The 16,122-nt window shown below is 49.7% G+C and overlaps 1 protein-coding gene across 11 annotated transcripts in view; it reads left to right on the forward strand.

Moving 5' to 3' along the window:
• Nucleotides 1-1,126: 1,126 nt before the first annotated feature.
• The window catches only part of SVIL (supervillin), a 244,879-nt gene continuing 229,883 nt past the window's right edge, over nucleotides 1,127-16,122 (forward strand). For 4 of the 11 annotated variants that reach the window (XM_029236884.1, XM_029236868.1, XM_029236881.1 and 1 more), the window contains exon 1: nucleotides 2,471-2,607. The gene's annotated coding sequence lies outside the window, so the exon portion shown is untranslated. Of the gene's footprint in view, nucleotides 1,183-1,522; nucleotides 1,658-2,426; nucleotides 2,608-3,198; nucleotides 3,289-3,714; nucleotides 3,760-5,919; nucleotides 6,230-11,808; nucleotides 11,903-16,122 lie in introns of those variants that run through there. The other 7 variants (XM_029236870.1, XM_029236869.1, XM_029236871.1 and 4 more) reach the window with 7 other exon arrangements.

The raw sequence follows: 16,122 nt of genomic DNA on the forward strand, positions 1-16,122 counted from the left end.
GATCGTATTTCCCAGGACCCTGAGCTAAGAGGGCCGTTTCGTTACTGGATTTTCAGTCCTTCCAGCTTTGAATCTCAGCCTTTCAGTGTGCGTCAGTCCACACACAGGCCAGCCTACGGGGAGGGTACAGGGATAAGTAGGGAGGAGGGAAGGCTGACGCTCAAATTCTGTTCCAGGACCTTCGGGGCAGTGGCGCTCCCTGTTTGTTATGGGTTGAGCTGCGTCCCCAGGCCCTGCCCCGCCCCCGACCCCCCGAAGTTCATCTGTTGAAGCACTAACTCTTAGTGCCTCAGAATGTGCCTGTATTTGGAGAGAGGGTCTGTAAAGAGGTAACTGAGTTAAAATGAGGGCTTATGGGTGGGCTGTCATCCAGTATGACTGGTGTCTTTAAAAGAGAACATTAGACACAGAAGACACATGGAGAGGAAAGACCAGGCCAAGACAGAGAAGGCAGCCACCTGCGAGGCAAGGAGAGAGAGGCCTTGGAAGAAACCAACCCTCCTGACGGACGCCTCCATCTTGGACTTCCAGCCTCCAGATCCGTGAGAAAAGAAGCTTCTAGAAGCTTCTGTGGTCTAGGCCGCAGCGTCTGGTAGTTTGTGATGGCGGCCCTAGGAAGCTGACACGCTCACCTTTCTCTCCTCCCATGGGGGCTGCCATGCCTAAGCTTGCTGCCTCCTAGCAGGAAAGTAAGTCTTAACACTCAGAGGAAAAGAAGCAGGGATTGGAGGGAGATTAAATGGGAACACCTGCTAGTGAAACAGACAAGTAGCACGGGTGGATTTCGCAAGTTTAGACTTAGCCACTGCTTTGCCGATTACCAAGTACTTCACGCACCTCAGCTGTTCAGTCTGCACAGCTGCCTGGGCCTCACCTGGCAGATGTAAAGAATGAGAAAGTGGGGAGGAGCTAGCACTCTGTGTCGTGACTAGTCTCAGGTGGGCGGGCGATTCTGATCCGCGAAAGCGTGAAGTGTGAGAACCACGGAGAGAGGGGTTGGTCCCCCGTCAAGACGGCCAGGTCGGAGGGTGACGTGACTTTTTCACAGTTGCGAGCCGCGGGGCCAGGACGGTCTCCTTGACAACTGGCCCGGAGCGCCTGTGGCTACAACCTTCGCACACGTCGGACGGTTTTATCCCTGCATCTGCTGGACACTCAGGGCGCCCGCTCGGGGTCTCTAAGGTCAGCGGCGCCCCTCGGGCAACACGCGGGACTGGAGCGCGGGCAGCGCGGGTAGCGCGGCGAGCCCCGGGGCCTCGGAGCCGCCGGGCGCGCGCGCGTGCGCGTCCCCGGGCCGGCGCGTGCGCGTGCCGAGGGGGTGGGTCGCGCCGGCCCCTCCAGCCTGGCTCGCGGTCCGAGCCACTCAGAACGCCCGGCGGCCGACACCCGGGGGCCCTACAACTACTACCCGGCGCCCGCCCGCTGCGCCGGGACTCGCGCGCCCGCACTCGGGGACGGAGGCGTCCGCTCGGCCCTGAGCCGCCTCGCAACTTGTCTGCTCGGGCAGCTGCGGCGCCGGGGCGCCGGACAGACTCTCCCGGCTCCCTCGCCGACAGCCAGCTCGCGCAGGGACCAGCGTGCGTCCCCCGCCACCGTCGTCGCCGCGGGGAGCTGTGCACCGGCTGCCGGCCAGCAGGTGGGCGAGCCCGCGGGCTAGGTGAGTGCGGGGAGGCGGGGCGCGCGCGTGGACGCGCTCGGCGGGGGACGCGGCCCATCGCGCCTGGGTGTCCTCTCGGCTCCCCCTGGTCCCCCTCCACACTTGCACCCAGGACCTGGCGCAGGGCAGAGGCGGGGGCGGGTAGGCTCACCTGCTGGAAGTGTGTTTACCCGGGCGAAAGAGCGAGTCATGGGCCAGCCACACCCCCCGGCTGGGGGGCAACGCGCCGGCCGACCTTGGGCTCCACCCGGGCTGCGACTGTCCCTGAAGCTCGCCCCAAGCGTCTTCCAAGTCCTAGGACCCGGGGGGTGTGACAGGCCTCTGCCCTCCCCTCCGTCCCTTTAATTCGGGCGGAAGAGGGCTACTGGGAATGAGGACACAAACTTTGTTTTCACACAGTGAAACTGATTTTCCGGGGCTTTTAAACTGATTTTCCGTGCGCACGCGATTGATGGCGGGTTCCTGGGGACGCCTCCCGGGGGCAGGGTTGGACCGGCCGGCCCGCGAGTGGGGTGGTGACTCCGGGCGCGCAGTGGCCCCGGGGTTCAGGGACAGCTCTGGTCCTCTTGGCCCGAGGTCGGGCCCAGCCCGGGCTTGGCGGCCCGGGACGGTCCCGGCGCAATGGCCCCTGCTCCCGAGGGGTGGCCGCGGGGGTCCCCGCGCTCGGCCGGGCTCCATGTTCCCGACCCACTCCGGCCTGGGGAGCTCCGGCCGGGAGGCCCGGCAGAGGGCGCCCGCTCCCGGTCGTCGCGCGGACCGGCGGAGGGGAGGGGACTCGAGCGAGGCTCCAGGTGAGGAGCGGTGAATCCTCCCGGGAGGGGGACCCGGTCCTCACTCTGTGCAGGGAGTCAGGGAGTGGCCGTGGCGCTGTCGAGAGTCGGGGCTGCCCAGCTGCTGTGGGGCGGGGAGCGGCGATTGTGCCCCCGGAGGCCTGGGGAAAGCTCGGAAAGGTGAGGAGCGTCCCTTCGCGCGGTGGCCGAGGGCGGGCATCGGCCTCGCCGGGCTCCGGCTGGCAGACACTAGGACGCGCCGTGGCGCGCCCTCCTCCGGGGGCCGGAGGAGGGGTCAGTTAGGCTCGGGCTCCGGGCGGTCCTGCCGGGGTCGGCGAGCTGGGAGGGGCGACCGATCCCCGGGCCGCCGCGATGGGGCGCTCCCGTGGGCCCGCGGGGTCCCGGTGCAGCAACAAAGGCGCGGCGCGGCCGCCGCTCCCACCCACTTCCGTCGCCGGCGCGCGCCGTCCGGAGGTACCGGCTGTCTCAGGATTTCCCTCCGCGGAGTTTCGGGAAGTTAGCGGGGCGGCCGGTTAGGCGGGCAGGAGGGGCGGGGGAGGGGCGGCCCGGGGAGCGACACGCGTGTGCGTAGAACCGCGACACTGCCGGCCTGCCCTCCCCACCGCCCGGACCCCAGGGTCGGGCCACCGCAGGGCCCCCGCGGGCGCACGGTCCCAGCGCCGCGCGCCCAGCCGGCCCGCCGGGCCACGCCCCTCCCCGCGGGCTCCCGGAAGGGAGGGGCTTAGTCCTGGGGTGACAGCGGCGGCCCCGGGCGCCCAGAGGGGACTTCCAGAAGGCGGTGGTTGCATTCCTGTGAGTTAGCGGCCCGGCGACTCCAGTCCAGGCCGCAGTCTGGGTCAGGTGCGGGGTTAAGCGCTCCTGGCCTCGGCAGTACAGCTCCGGTGCAGCCTTGACAGTTTGTTGCCATTGGAATTTCCGCAGAAGGGGAGAGGACGGCGGCGAGAAAGGAGAGAGCTCCTGTCCTTCCCCCTCCCCCTCCCCCGAGGTTATGCAAACCCCAGACTTAGGCACGAGTCTGTCATTGGAATGGCAGGGGCACCATCTCCCCTGCGCGACAGACATTTCCCGGGAGCCGGACCCAGAGGAGGTGCTGCCCAAGAGAAACCTGGGGCGCTCTGGTCTGGTGTGAAACCTGATCCCGCGGTAATCCGTGGATAGAATTCACGTTTTCTTATCTTATCTGCCACCACCCCCTTCTGAAGTAGGGAAAGGCCTTCTGTTGAGAGAATCTTGTGTCCACTTGGGAAAGCGCTTCACCATTCGCTTTGAAACCTCCCAGCCTCCTCCAGAGCGGTGATTTCTATTTCACAGGTGGGGAAACAGGCTTAAAGAGGTTTCTGGGCCCAAGAGTCTGTCCTGCCCCAAAGGGTAATGTTTGCTCACCCCAGTTTTATGCCAGAGGACGTTCCTGAAAACTTGTTATGGGTTTTGCTGATTGAAGAGTCAGGGTGCAGGCTGTAAGCCCAGGTTCGGTTTGATCATGTTCGTTATTAGGGTTAGATTGACCTTCCACCTGTGGCTGACTTTTCTGTGGCTCAAGGCCTCAGCTAAACCAACTCTTAGTTTATTTCTTTTTAGTTATTTATTTATTTTGGCCGTGCTGCCCAGCTTGTGGCATCTCAGTTCCCCAACCAGGGATTGAACCTGGGCCACGGCAGTGAAAGCCCAGAATCCTAGGCCACCAGGGAAGTCCCCCAAGTCTTAGTTTAAAGCTTAAGGTATAATGAAGACAAGTAAACCGCTTAGAATTATCTGACAGCCTCAGAGAGAGTCAGAAACAGCTGTCCTTTGCTTTGTGTGGTGTCTCATTAGGCAGGTGGGCCTGGGGTCAGGAGCTCTATGTAGCTAGGAGCTCTGTGGGCCTTCCCTGCAGAAAGGAGCCGCAGTGCCTACCCTGTCTAAGCTCTGTGACTTTGCCACCACGCTGAATGTGTATTTAAAATGCCTTGGAAACGCAGCCAGCCTTCATTAACTGTCTGATGGGTTATGACTCTAAAATTCCTTTCAGACATCTGAGATCATCTCCACATCTTTAGACATTATTGAGCTCAAGTTTATAATATGGGGCGGTGGTGTTGTCTTGAATGTACTGAAAGTGTATTGCCTTAAAGAAAGATGTTGTTTGAAAGCCTGGAATGACAGTTCTGACTCAGAATGTCCTAGTGCAGGGCCAGTTGTGGAGACAGTGAGGCATGATGATCAAGGGCAGGCTTCGAATGCCGCCTCCACCGTTTATAGGTCTGTAGCGTTGGGCAAGTTGCTCAGCTTCTCTGAGCTTCACTTTCCTCTTTTAGGGCAGGAATAGTCACAGCACCACCTGGTTTCAAGCTGCAAGGCTTAAACTTGGTCATTCATATAAGGTACTTAGTAGCGCAGAGCCTAGGAGGTAGTAGCCGCCCAACAAGTGTTAACTAAAAATGATGATGTTTAAGAACAGACTCTTTCTTTCTTCCCTTCCCTCGTCTAGAGAGGCAGAATAGTTGATAGTTGAACTTCATCTTCTTGGTTCATACAGCAAGGTGTGATGCACTTAGCGATTCTTCCTTCTTGTCAGCAAGTGCTGTGTGTCCGTGTGTGTTGGGAGGCGGGGTGGTAGTGATGGAAAACTTTGTCTCGTTGCGCAAGGAATTTACAAGGGGCTCCGGAACCACCGGGCTTTCCTCCTAGCGTTACCACTGTGTAATTTTGCGGCCAGCCCTCCAGCCATTTCTCTTTCCTTTAAATTTGAAGCCAGTATCCTAATAGCCACGATGACAGGACTTAACAAAGCAAGCTCAAAACCAAACAAGCTGGAGAAAAGGAAGCAGGTCTTCTCTTTGTTCGTTCACTAGCCATTGACAACACTGAAGAGAATATCTGCGTCTGTGAAAACTGTGCTGGCCCGACCTTGGCAAGTGGGACCATTACTTGGAAAACAGAAGATTGCCTGGAGTCTGTTTAAAGATGAGCCACGAAATGGACAGAAGGAGGGAGGAGAGTTTGAGATAACATTTCAGAACTGTTTGCTCAAATACGGTGACCTGTGTATGATCTGAAAATTGCCAAACTAACATTTGGAAGGTGACATAAAGAGGTCTGGTTATGTCCAGTTAAGCTGCGCAACCAGCTAACAACCAGGATAGCTATCTCATATGTTAAAAGATCTCGGAAGCTTTTCAGTTCAGCAACAAGTGGAGAAATAGCTGTTTTAAAATATACTACGTCAAGTTGTTGATGAAAGACCCCTGAACGTTGCTATTTCCTAGTTCTCGATTTTGCATTTATCTTTTAAATAATCACCCAGGGTGAAAGCACTGGAGACCTTATAATGTTATTAAAGGCCACCCGATCGTGAAAGTTGTCACCAAGATGGGCATGGCATGGAGTCCAGGGAGGGCTTGCCCTTGAAAGCTAAACATAGATTTTCCGTTTGGGTTCGAAATGCAGCTTTCTCCCACATGGCAAAACGATCTGCCGGTGTAAGCAGGGGACGGCACATAAAGGATTAGCAGCAGGGTTTCTCCCCTTTTGTGCATCTTGCTTCATTTGTAGCTACTTGTTGAGTTTCCAGGGCGGAAGAAAGAAGCAGCTGTAGGGCATGTGCCAGACCTGCGCTGGGCTGTCGCTACCATTGTCGGGAAGATGAACAGACAGCGTTATTTTGGATCACATAGCAGCGTGTTCAAAAGCATCTTGCATTCCCCAGCTGTTCCACAACTTCTCCGCATATGGGAGAGAACTTGCCAGCTGCTGGGACAACTGTGCCTCCGTTCTCTGCTTTTGAGCAGAGTCCCCAAGGAAGGTAACAGTCCGCAGATGCCTTTGTTAAACTGTAGCCATCGTAAAGAGTCTTGTTTGTTTCTGTTACGTCAATGTTATTCCAGATAGAGCCTCTCAGGGGAGAAGGTTTAAAAGGAAATGTCAGAATTAACATTTTGTTCCGAATATAGTTTTTTTCAGGATGACCAATGTGTATATAGTTTTTCCCTACTTAAAACCTAGGTCGCTTTTCTATTTCATTGACTAACAAAGGAACGGGTCTCATATTAAAACTAAATGTGTGTTTTTTTTAATTGCCGTATCCATCAAGGTTAATCATATACATTTTTCTGTTGCCTGAAATGTGTAAAAGTTACAATGTGTGTCCAGACAGTGCTCTTTTGTTTTCAGAAGATTAGGGTATTTTGCGTTTGTTAGAGTCAGGAGGTGCTTTGCCCACACCCCTTACCTTATCCGTGAGGAAACTGGAGTTTCCAAGAAGTTGTTACTGTTACTTAGATGATTTGGCTGGGTGGTTTACTTCAGCAAATCTTAGGTTGAGCGTTCACATGGCAGCAGGCCTGAAGGTGAACAAGGGCTTGGGCCCAGCCCTGGATGGACTCACAGCTCAGAAACAGCAGGCATTAACAAGTACTATATGAGGGCTGTAATAGAGGCAGCATCTTTTTTGTGTGAAAGTGCCTCTTCAGGCAGCTCTCTGTGTAATCCCATCGCTGTTGTCACCACGTCTGCTCAAATAAAGCCGAGGAGGAGTGTCTGGGTACAGGAAGACAGAAGAAGCATTATAAGGTTGATCAAATGTTGAGTACGTGTACTAACAAGAGAAGGCCTTGCCTGTGCGTGTAGACACACCTGTCTCTACCTGCGCCCCCCTGACCCCTGACTCCTGCCCAGCCCTCGAAAGCATTTTGCCTCCTAATTCCTGTGAATGAATGGCCTCTAGCAGCTACAAGCGTAAATCCAGCCCCTTACAGGGACTGAGTCAGCTTCAATTCCTTTGTTCTAGAAGAGGTTATAAAGTAAACCCCGATCCCTTGGACACGAGCAAAAGCCTCAGACACCGATGCTCGTCTCACTCTTAGGGGCTCTTGTGCTGGAAACGGCTGTGGCTTCAGCTCACCCAGCGACCCAGAGTTGCTGAGTTAGACCCACAATTCTAAGCCCTTTAATCCCCTTCTGGGCGCCATGGACACATTCGCATATCTTTTACTCCATCCCTCTTGCTTAGGAATCTTAGATTTTTGACCACGTTTCGGCCTTCGGTTGGTTTAGCTGCCGTTTTCTTTTGAGACTCTCGGGAACTCTGTTTGGTTCTCAGGGCTGATGACCGGGGGCGGGAGTGGGTGGGGTGTATTGTACAGAAGGGGAAACAGGCTCTGCCTGCCGTTGAGAACCCTGCCTGGGCTATAGGACTGGGATCACAAGGTCCTGCCTCAGAACTCAGCGCCCTCACTGGCCAAGTCTTGGAAGGGTCAGCCTGCTCAAAACTAGAGGATGAGTCCTCTCCTTCTGGAGACTTCGTTGTACTTGCGCCGACCGCACCGGTCCTCACTGGGTTCTTTCCCTGGGATGACTCTCTTCCTTATTACACTTCTCTGCACGTTATAATTGTTTATTCATCATGTTCTGTTTTTGAGTCTTGGCTTTCGAGCACAGCTGCCAGCTTTCTTTTTTTTTCCCCCTTTATTTTTTTAATTGAACTGTAGTTGATTTACAGTGTTGTGTTAGTTTCAGGAGTACAGCAGAGTGGTTTAGTTTTATATATATCTCTATATAGATACAGATATAGATAGATATAAATCTATTGTTTTTCAGCTTATTTTCCATTATAGGTTATTGCAAGATGTTGAGTAGAGTTCCCTGTGCTCTACAGTAGGACCTTGCTGTTTATCTGTTTTATCTATAGCAGTGTATATCTGTTCACCCCAAATTCCTAACTTATCCCTCCTCCCCCTCCCCTTTGGTAACCATAAGTTTGTTCTCTATGTCTGTGAGTCTGTTTCTGTTTTGTACGTAAGGTCACTGATACCATGTTTTTCGATTCCACACTTAAGTGATAGTGTATGATATTTGTCTGTGTCTGACTTACGTCACTCAGTCTGATGGATGATCTCTAGGTCCATCCAGCTTTCTGACACTGTTCATCCCTCCTTCCCATCACACACGTGCACACCTGTGCACACACACCTGCAGACACGCAGAGGCCCAGCGTGGTAACTGGACCTGTTGTCCTTCTCCAGCCGGCTCAGCTCCTTTCAGAAGGAGACTTCATGTTAACTGCATCGAAGTATTTCTCCCCGTTTGATGCTCTGGACGCTACACAGTTCTTGCTGGATGTCAGATGTTCACGGCTGGTCAGAGTTACTCGTCCTCCTTTTCACAGGGGGCCGTTGGGAAGTGAGCTGGCTCCCGTGGTCGTGGGGACCAGGTAACGCCTTCAGCATCGTGCTGCTTAGAGGCTGGAAGCAGCAGCCACTTCCCTGCAGGAGGAAGAAGCCGATGCGCTTTGGGGGTGCAGCCGTGAGGCCCCTCCCGGGCCCAGGCCTCCCCCGGGTGCCCCGTGCAGCCACGGTTTTGCTCCCCATATGCCTCCAACAGCACCCCGAAACTTAGGCAGCATTCCGCTCCTCCTGGGACACTGTGTTTCCTCTTTGACGCCTGCCCCTCCTCTGCTGCTGGTCTGTTGCCGCGCAGTCTCGGTGTCAGGTGTCTTAGGGACGCCTTGCCTCCAATGCCCTTATCTCCATCTGTCATTGGTGTTTAATTGCTCCCCCCCACTAGCCAGCCTGCCCTTTGACACGGGGTGACTTTCCCCCTTGCTGTCCTTGCTGCTGACTCCTGTCGGCTTTTCCTCCCGCTGATTCTGCGGCCCTGTTGCAGCCCCTCCTCTGGGCTCCCTGCTGCCCCTTTGTGTGTGCGCTTCCCCAGGCCTCCAGTGTGTACGTGGCTTTGTTCCTGTCCTGCCTCCCCTCCCCGACCCCACCCCTTTTTAACCCTTTTAATTCTTTTTACTGAGATGTAATTGACATACTAGCTTCAGTCCTACAACCTAATGATCCAGTACTTGTATGTATCACGAAATGATCACAGTAAGTCTAGGTAACATGTCACCACACATAGGGACACACTTTTTTTCTTGTGCTGAGCACTGTTAAGATTTACTTTCTTAGTCCCTTTCAAATAGACAGTCCTTCCTCCCCTTCTTTGACTGTGCTTCCTGAGAAGTAGATTCTTTCTCCTTTATTTTTTCAAACCCACATTTTGCAGGCCCTTCTGTCTTTGTCCCAAGCCAATCCTGTTTGGCTATCAACTGCATTGGGTATAATCGTGACATACATTATATACGCTATCACAGTTTTTATTTAGATGTTTGTAAAAAAAAAAAAAAAAAAGGGGTGGTTCTTGGAATTGAAACTTGGAAACACCAGTCTTGAAACTGGTCAAGTCAGGGCATTTCAAAGGGTTGAACTTTGGGGGTAATGGCTTTGAGATTTATTTTGGCTCTCCTTTCACGTGGCAGTGCTGTGAAGGTCACTGAAACATGAGCTTGTTTTTGGATAACCTCTTCCTTGCAAATGGAAATTGTACATACACAGAGCAGAATTAACGCTTGCTTTCCCCTGCCTCCCCCCACCCCTTCAAATTATATTTCTGAAAGATCTTGAAAGGAAGTTGAGTTTGTACTGTGTGGCCAGTCTGGCTTGTGTGTAAGTTCTGAATGATTGGTCATCTCAAGTCTGTGCTGTTCCAGAGGCTCATGGGGGGTATTTCCTAGCGGTGATCCCTCGTCCATGAAAATATGCTGGAGAGGAGGTCTGGGGAGATCCTTCACGGATTCACCCTGATTTGGGACTCTTTATTTTTCTCTCCAAAGCTACGAACATGGAGGGGTATCCTCAGGGTCAGGATAGAACAGGTTGGCTGTTGGGAAGCAGTGGGGAAGGATACCTTGAGCCAGGGCTGCAGGGAGAGTGTCTGGGGTGCAGCCCCTGCTAGGTGGTGTTCCCCATGAGCCCTGGAGCCCTTGCACCTTGCTCTCCTTTTTTTTTTTTTTTTTTTTTAATTCTGTAAAACAAAGGGAAAGGATGCTTACCTGTGCCAAAATGGAGTTTGCTTCTAGACCTTCCCAATTAAAAGGGAGCCCATTTTTCTGCCCTGGTAGATAGGGGAGTCTGCTTAGAACATCGGAATAGGAGCTTATGTTCCTGTAGACTCACCCAGACCAAGGGATCTTTGTTTCAGCAAATGTTCTGTAATCGGCGTCCAGCAGAATCTTGATGTGGGCATCAGGTTCAGGTCACGTAATCTAGTAATCTGTCTATAACAACACCTGGGGAAAGGTTTTTTAAATTGGGATTATATAGAAAACAAGACATGAAAGTGATCAGTCAGACTGTTGATTCATTCATTGGTTTGGTCAGCAAACGTCTGTTAACCACGTGTGTGTGCACGTGTGTGCGGGCTTGGCATTGAGAATACAGAGCGAATCCTGCTCTCATGGGGCTTACAGTCGGAGATGGCTTTGCCACCACGGGAACGTGTTGTAGGTGAGATGGAAGTACATTCCAGGTGTAACGGGGCACACAGGATGCAGTGGTGGGCGTGGTGATGCAGCATCGAGGATCGGCTGGGACCGTGCCTCGGGCTCTATGCATCGGGCTTGACGTGCTGGGCGTCTTTTAATCAGCACCATCTCTGAGCTGAAGCCTTGATAGGTTAAGTACCTCAAATGAGAGAAGACAGTAAGTAGTCAGGTCTGGGTTTGAATTCAGATCCCAAGTCATAAACTTTATGCAGTCAAGGAGACACCAGGTCAATGTCTTGTAGGTTTACTTTTCCTTCCGTGTCCATCTGCACCGCTGCATGTAACGAAGGAAGAAGAAAGCCTGGAGAGCCATGTGGTTACAGGATGTCCAGTGGGGGTCTAGACTTCCTCCACTGTCCCGTAAAGGATGTACTGGTCAAGACAGTGACTCTGAGTCTGCAATTATGCATTTTCTCAGAGTGTCCTTTATACTCAGTGTTTTGCCAACTGTATTTCTAAAGAGGCTTCCTTTTCCCTCTGCCAAGCTTTGCAGAAACTGGCTGCCAGGCTTATTGTCACCCGGGAGGGACCGTACTCCACAGTACTCTGCCTCTTTTTGTGGTGCTGTGTGTCGCAGCCAGCAGCCTCTGGTGTCCGCCTTGCTGTTCTCAACCGTGTCTGGGGGAGGAAAGCGCTTCTATTTCAGGCCTGTTGAAGGGAAGAGGGACTTCCCACCATCAGGAGCATATCTGTGTGTGAGCCCTCAAGTCTCATCTTCACACCCAGCGTGGTGTAGACGGCACTGCTCTTATCTTCAGTGGCTTTCAAGGGTCAAGCGTCTGTATTTCTGATAAATCCCAGTTGTGATTTTAAGAATACTGTGGCCAGGCAGGTTGTTGAAACCTATGATTCTTGGAGAAAAAGAGAGGCTTGAAAGGGAAGCTGAACCAGCTTTCTTTCAGAGGGAGTTTGTGGGGACCCAGGGTGGCCTTTCAGGATGGATCACTCTGGGGCTCAAGAAGAAACTTGGACGAGGATGGTCTGCTTCAGGGTTGTGTCTGTATGTCCGGTTTCAGATGTGGCTCTTAATACGACTGTAAGTGGGAAGACAGTCCTCTGTTCCCGAACTCTGTGCCATGAGGGGAAAACTCCGTGCTTGAAAATTTGGAGGTAAGCATGCTTTCTTTTTTGAAGAGCTGCGATTTTTAATCTGTTGGATTTTAAGTCCAAAAGCTCTAAGAATAAGGCTAAGAACCTACATTCCTAGAAAAACTGATAGACCGTGACCTCAAGTATAAGGAACTTATTTCAAGCAATGTTAAACTGTTTCCTTCCCATACCTAAAAATGAATCTGACGTAAGACTTTTAAGTAAGATATATGTGATATGTAGATATGTGTGTGTGTGTGTGTGTATATATATGTTTATATTCTTATTCTGACCCCAGAATTATCCAGTTATCTGTTGGAAAATAGTCATCGTCTTACAGTTCTGACATTGAATTTCCAGGAAAAAGAAAAGCATATTATATGCTCGACAAGAAAATTATATAGTAGAAAAATGTTTCAGTTGATTATTTATGTAAACCCAACATCTGTGTGTTTTTTTAAAAAAAAAACTTCATCACTTCTTAAGAAGACTAAAAGCTTTCATCATGTGGCATCTTTTTCTATACTTGGTCCTCCCGGTGTTGCAAGGAAACATCAGCCAGTGAAACCACTTTATTTTTTCCCATGAACAAATTAGTTCCATCGCTAATGTCTAGGCTTCTTGGGAAACAAACAAACAAACAAAACCTTAGGGCTTCCCTGGTGGCGCAGTGGTTGAGAGTCCACCTGCCGATGCAGGGGACGCGGGTTCGTGCCCCGGTCCGGGAAGATCCCACATGCCGCGGAGCGGCTGGGCCCGTGAGCCATGGCCGCTGAGCCTGCGCGTCCGGAGCCTGTGCTCCGCAGCGGGAGAGGCCACAGCAGTGAGAGGCCCGCGTACCGCAAAAAAAAGAAAAAATAATGAGGATGCCTGTGGATTTAATATTTTTTTTTAGTTTCTGTATAGATAGGAGAGTGGAGACAATTTAAAAGATGAAAAGACTCTTCAGATATTTTTTTCTCAAGATGGGTTCCTCTTATTATTACTATTATTATTATTATTCCCTAAAGTATCATTCATAGTCTGGTAGGACAAACAGCTCTTTCTAAGGGTAATGCCTTCTTGTTAGTGAATACTGGAAGTTTCAGTTAAAGTGCTATGAACATGACTCGCATGAATAATCATCGTTTGAATTTAGGAGATGTTTATTTAAGCTTATACATATGGGAGCACTTCTACGTGCAGGGTACTTTCACATTGCTAATGTCACTTAATCATAACCACCGCTTGAAGCACCGGTCAGAATCACTTATCTAGCGGGTGACAGGATAGAGATTTCATTTAAACCTAGGTCTTCTGACTCCAAGGTACATTGAGCTTCCAGTGGGCTAAGCCAGTAATAAGTAAATGGCAGACACTGTACTGAACGGCACACGAGTGATGGGAGATTCTGGAAAGACAGCACAATGCTAACGTAAAATTTTAAGAATAAAGCTATCAAAGTAGGATCGGAGTTTTTAGTGCTCTTAAGTCCACATTGGGTTTAGAGAATACGATTCAAGTATTTGTCTGCTTTTTGCTGAAGATGTTGATTGTCCCAGATCTGTGTCCAACATAGTGAAAGCACTGTTTTTTGTTTTCGTTTTGCTATGTTTTAATGTGTGCATTCTCCAACTGCCATTGCCACTGTTTTCTTTCTTTCTTTCTTCTTTTTTTCTTTCTCTCTTTCCTTCTTCCTTCCTCCCTCCCTCCCTCCCTCCCCTTCTTTCTTTCCTTTCTTTCTTTCTATAGCTTTACTGAGGTATGATGTTGCCAGTGTTTCTTAACTTTCTAACGGGTCTGGGTGAAAGTTTGGGCCTGTGTTAAGCCAAAATTTCTTGATTTCTTGGGCTTTATGTAATATAGTCTTAGAAAAATTACTCAAACTTTTTTTTTCTTGTTACTGCACTTCCTGTTACTTGCAGAGAAATCTCTTCAGTAGTAATTTGGGAAATTTTTGAGCTTTATAAAAACTTATGCTTGCTGACACAATATTGAGTGCATAAATCTAAAAAGAAGAATAGTGGCTTGATATTTGACAGTTTGTGCCCCCCAGTTACCTCTTGATTTTCCATATTAATAGGAACAGTCAATGACCATGATCATTGAAAATAATAATACCTTGAACTTAAGTATTTTTTTAATAGTTTCACATGCATCTCATTTAAATTCTTTTTGCACTCTATATGATGAACTGGGCTTGTCTATCTTTCTTTTCTAGATGAGGAAATTAAGGGTCACAAAGAAAAATGTTCTACTCATATAATAAAGGAAGCAGGTACTAGGGTCTGGCCTGGATTCCATGTCGTCTCTTAGCCCTGTTTTTTCACTCTTGATTTGATTAGGTCAGTAACAAGTGATATTTTCCAATGGGATTTTTAAAGATACTTAAAATATCAGTATTTTTAATTATATTTCCCACAATTTAAAACTTTGTTATAAAGCTGTTCAGTTTCTTCCTTTCACTCTTAATCCATTATGAGTTGGAAGGTAACGGCAGTTAGAAGAATGTCAGTGACCACTATAAATAAAGTAAACCTCTTCATTGAGGGTTAGAAGGAAAAGTATTGGCTGAGTTCAGCGGTGTGTCAGGATATCCAGTGATCAGAATAGAGATATTGGCATGCTTTGCTGTTGAAGATCTTGACCTTCCCCATCCTTACTGAGATGATTCAAGCAGATGAGCTGGAAAGCTAATCTCTGTACCAGGAGTGTTTACTGACTAGTCCATGCTGGTGGGAAAGGAATTAATGTTTACTGATCATGCATTCTGGGGTAGGCTGTGTGCTAGGCATTGTCTATACATTACTTCATGGTAGCTCTTAACATAGTCCCACAGATGAGTACCTTAAGTCTCAAGAAACTTAAATCTAAGTGGTAGAGCTGGTGTTATTTCTAGGTCTATAGGTGAGTAAATCCAGATTCTTTCAACTCTACTCTCTAAGTTCTGTGATTTATTCTTTAAGATTAGCTTTCCTAAAGTTACCTTCTCCTCTAACTCCTGGTTAGCCTGGAAGCCAGACAGAAGTATACAGGCATTCCTCGGAGATATTGCAGGTTTGGTTCCAGACCTGTGCCGTAAAGCAGGTACCACAATAAAGCGAGTAACATGAACTTTTTGTTTCCCCAGTGTGTATAAAAGTTTTGTTTACAATATACTGTAGTGTGTTAGGTGTGTAATAGCATTATGTCTAAAAAAACAATGTACATGGTTTAATTAAAAAACACTTTCTTGCTAAAAAATGCTAACCATCACCTGAGCCTTCAGCAAGTTGTAGCAGTAACATCAAAAGATCGCTGATCAGGCTTCCCTGGTGGCGCAGTGGTTGGGAGTCCGCCTGCCGATGCGGGGGACGCGGGTTCGTGCCCCCGTCCGGGAGGATCCCACGTGCCGCGGAGCGGCTGGGCCCGTGGGCCGTGGCCGCTGGGCGTGCACGTCCGGAGCCTGTGCTCCACAGCGGAGAGGTCACGACAGTGAGAGGCCCGCGTACTGCAAAAAAAAAAAAAAAAAAGATCACTGATCACCAAACAAATATAATAATGAAAACGTTTGAAATATTGCAAGAATTACCAAAATGTGACACAGAGGCATGAAGTAAGCAAATGCTGTTGGAAAAGTGGCACCAATAGACTTGATTGATGTTAAGGTTGCCACTTGCGTCGATATCAGTTTGTAAAGAACACAGCATCTATCAAGTGCAATAAAGCAGCATGCAATAACATGAGGTATGCCTGTGCCAGTTATGATGATACCAGTAAGAAGCCAAAAGAAAAATTGGCTAGAAGTTGACTGAATATGGACTGTCTATCCATTATGATTAGGTAGAGCGGTGCCTCTTAGACCTTAATGTGCATACAGATTGCCTGGGGATCTTGTTCAAATCTTTTCTACATTTACTGATTTTCTGTCTACTTGTCCTATTAAATATTGAGAGAACAGTATTGACATATGTGACTATTCTTTTGAATTGGCCTTTCTTCTTGAAGTTCTGTCAGTGTTTGCTCCATGTGTTTGGAAGCATGCTTGTTAAGTTGAATAGATATTTAGGATTGTTAAGTCCTATTGATGAAACAGACATTTTTCATTATGAAGTGACTTTCTTTATACCAGATGCTAATCTTTGCTCTGAAATATCCTTTGTCTGTTAGCATGGTATATCTTTGTCCATCCTTTTCCTTCAAACCTATTTGTGTCTTTATATTAAAGTGCATTTCTTGTAGGTAGTATGGGGTTTGGATCTTGCTTTTATTTTTCCAATTTG

The sequence above is a fragment of the Monodon monoceros genome, unplaced genomic scaffold, assembly GCF_005190385.1.
Source record: "Monodon monoceros isolate NGI ecotype Baffin Bay Population unplaced genomic scaffold, NGI_Narwhal_1 Super_Scaffold_21, whole genome shotgun sequence".
Classification (NCBI taxonomy): Eukaryota; Metazoa; Chordata; class Mammalia; order Artiodactyla; family Monodontidae; genus Monodon; species Monodon monoceros.